Here is a 3,837-nt window from a genome sequence, read left to right on the forward strand (position 1 = left end):
CGTCGAACATATCGGTACTTACTGTTAAGTGTAGCATCTGATTGGACTTAATTTCGATTATATTTGAAACAAACATCCTGGTTTGTTTTTTGTTGTTGTGGGTTTGACGTCATTTTTCAGCACACGATAGGCTGGCTATACATGGCGGCCAGTATAACTGGTGGATTAAATATTCGAGGAAACCCCAGTAAGAACAACCATCCCACGGGAAGCTACAGGTAAGCTTTCTAACATACCCACGTTGGTCGACTCCGAGACTGTAACCCACGTGGACAGAGTCTGGGGCTCGCCCAGTGTGTGTGTGCGAGAAAGCTCTCCAATGAATCAACATGTTTAAGTTAACAATTTTGGCGAAAAAAAAATTTCCGTCATTGAATTTAGTCTATACAAAATCAACAAACGTCATCCTTGCGATTGCACACGCACGCGCGCGTGTGTGAGATCGATTTTTAACGTAGCTTTAACAATTTTTCAGTCATATAGCTACGATGTCTGCAGTGTGGCAGTTTATAGTGATCAGGTATTCGAAGAACATCGCTGTTCACCAGGGTTGTATGTCTTCGAAGAGCATCGCTGTTCATCAGGGTGTTGTGATGTGATGTGATATGGATTTTTAACGTAGCTTTAACAATATTTCAGTCATATCGTTACGATGTCTGCATTGTGATAGTTTACAGTGATGTCTAGCACTGGGGAATCATGTCGCAGACATGTAGCATGATATCCCACCCAGTCACATTATCCTGACACCAGCCCAACCAGTCCTAACACTAACCTCTGTATGCTGAGCGCCAAGCGAGGCAGATGTTAGTGCCAATTTTATAAGTCTTTCGTTTGACTCGGCCGGGGTTCGAACCCGCGACCTACCGCATCCTAGGCGACCGCTCTAACCACTAGGCCACCGGAGTGGTCCGCTTGTACATAAATATTTGAGGATGGGACTTTCCTTACGGTCAATTTCAAATTTTTATTCCAAGGTGTATGCTCGTATTATTTCACGACGATAATTATATTTGAAGCATCCGAAAAATTGATTAATTTGTTTTAAAATTATAGCCTGTGAAGCCACATGTAGCCCCACCGGTTTACTCAAACTTTAGTTTTATCTGTTTATTATTGTAATCATATTATATAGTTTGTAAAGGTTTCGCATGTCTCCTGTTGTTCTATTGGACTTCGCGCTATATCTTGGTTAAATTGCTTTCAGTGTCTTATCGCCTGTGTAGTCGCTCGAGAAGCAGATGCACAACAAATTTGCTTTTGTCACTATAAATCCCGTTTACACCAAAATAACGACTCTCAATTGATCTTTTATTATTTGTGCTGTTTTACTAGAGGAGGTGAAACGGAAGTGATGACATGTTAGAATATTAGCCGCGTTGACTATTATTGCTTTCGCGGCAAAATGTCCGATATAGCTCACGCACCCATAGGTCGGTTTTTCTCACGTGATTTGTATGGTATGGTCTCACGTGATTTGTATGGTAAGTCTCGCGTGATTTGTATGGTATGGTCTCACATGAGTTGTATGGTAGGATTACGTTTTGATTTAGATGAGAAATCAAAACTGTACTTCCATTTGTTATGCAAAATGTGGGTGTATACATGACTTTAAAATGGATTAAAATGTTTTAAGAGAACATTGATGCAAAAATAACTGATATTTCGCTTTAATCATTTTTTTTTTCTGTTTCATTTCCTTTTACACATACATATGATGATATCAAATACATGCAAATAAACGCTCGACAGCTCCGGTGACATAATGGTTAGAAAGTCTGTAACGGATGTGGGAGGTCGCGGGTAGGAAGCCCGGCCGAGTGATACCAAATATATAAAAATGGTACTCACAGCTACCTCATTTGGCGCTCAGCATTAAGAGGGTAATGTTAGGACTGGTCGTCCTGGTGTCAGAATAATGTGACTGGGTGGGACATGATGCTATATGTCTGCAGAATAATACACCAGTGCTAGATATCACTATAAACTGCCACACTACAGACATCGTAGCGATCTAACTGAACAGTTTTGAAAGCAACATTAAAAATCCAAATCACACACACACACACACACACACACACACACACACACACACACACACGCGTGCGCAATGCTATAAAATGTTTTCATCATAATATATCAAAATATCTCTGATATGTGTTTTCGTTACATTATCCAGAATTGTTACGTATGTCATTTCCCACAATACATTCTACATAAAAGTATTTATAAGATTCTAAAATATATATTTTAAATATTTTCTCACACTTTGATTGGTTTGCTGTTATTCTTGGGTTTAACGCCATTTATGAATGCAAGATAGGCTTTTCATGACGACCAGTGTAACTGCTGGAGGAAGAACCCGGGGAAAACCCCGGTAAGAACCAGTGACCCACGGGAAGCTTCTGAAAGCTTTTGTACATACCCACATTAAATGAGGCCGAGAATCGTGCCCACGCGGACAGCGGTGAGATGTCAGTGACCGTTAAAGGCGATGACTATAAGACTAGTCGGTCACTAGGGGTCCCTCACACTTTGAATGTCATCGATAGAAAATTATCACCCTCATATTTATCGATATAATCATTTGCACTTAACTACATTTTGTGTCGATATGTCAACCTAAGTGTACATTAATTCATCTTTAGGGCTCTTGTTGTTGCGAGGCAGATACAACAGGTTAATTTAGCCACTTACATATCTAAAATTTCGTAAAATTCTATTTCTCGACTCCTCTGCAGGTATACTCAAAATAGCCAGGAAAGTCGCTGAGACATGAACTATAGGTCTTTTTTGCTTCCATTTGCCTGTGATAACCAGCATCCTTCACGACGAATACACCAGACTAGCTTCATGACAACTTTTGTAACAGTTTCCGAGAAAATGAGCAAAGAAAATATGAAGAATTAACTAAGATGCATGTGTATCGCAAAAGAGATACCCATGTCTCACATATGCTTCGCATGCGAAAACATTGGATCCACCAAAACAATTGCTTTGCAACATTTAACAAGTCTGTCACTCAAACCACCTTGACAAGTTTCTTAAGTTTGTCTAACAAAATATGTCAACGGGGACAAGTCAACGGTTTTTACATGACGTACGCTAAACCTATAATGTTAAATCGCATTGATTAGTCTTTTCTGACATAAATTTGAGAAAAATAAATTGAATTTGTTAAAGAGGATTGACCAATAGACTTGTAGAATGTTGATCTCCTCCAGTTTTAAAATTCAAACACTTTCAATTGCATTATTCAGTTATATTTTTATCGCATGAAATTGTTCTCTTCAGTTTCTTTCTGTTGCTATTAGCGGCATTTTCAACACAGTTTTAGCAGCATCGTGCTGAGGAAATGGGAGCCAAGTGCCTTCCCCAAGGACACAGTAAGACAGCGGACCAGGGCTGACAGGGGCGGGTATCAAATCCGCGACCCATGGATCACAAGTCAGATGCTCTAGAATACAGAGGCTGTTGTGTTATAATTAAAAAGAAGTAATAAAGTGGATCAGAAACCTTTCGAGAGACTAGGTTTTATCTTACTGAAAACACATTTATTAAAGGATAATACAGATTGAGAAAGTTTAAAACAGAATCTGGTAGCTTGCATTAGAGACAGGGACATGTTTAAAAGATCTTCTCCTCATTGGCGGCTCCTCGCATAATAATCGAGGAATCAAATACTCATTTTTTTTAAAAATACTTATAGCATAAATAATTTGTCAGTGTCAAGATGGTGCGTACATAATGGCATAAATAATTTGTCAAAGTCAAGATGGTCCATACATAATGGCATAAAATAATTTGTCAATGTCAAGATGGTGCGTACATAATGGC

The 3,837-nt window shown here is 39.0% G+C and overlaps 1 non-coding gene across 1 annotated transcript; it reads right to left on the reverse strand.

Annotated features, from left to right (window-relative positions):
• Positions 1-835: 835 nt before the first annotated feature.
• Positions 836-912, reverse strand: Trnap-agg (transfer RNA proline (anticodon AGG)). Its single transcript has one exon. It is a non-coding gene; the product is annotated as a tRNA-Pro (tRNA).
• Positions 913-3,837: the final 2,925 nt, after the last annotated feature.

This window comes from Sinohyriopsis cumingii, chromosome 7 (assembly GCF_028554795.1).
Source record: "Sinohyriopsis cumingii isolate HCF-2022 chromosome 7, ASM2855479v2, whole genome shotgun sequence".
Classification (NCBI taxonomy): Eukaryota; Metazoa; Mollusca; class Bivalvia; order Unionida; family Unionidae; genus Sinohyriopsis; species Sinohyriopsis cumingii.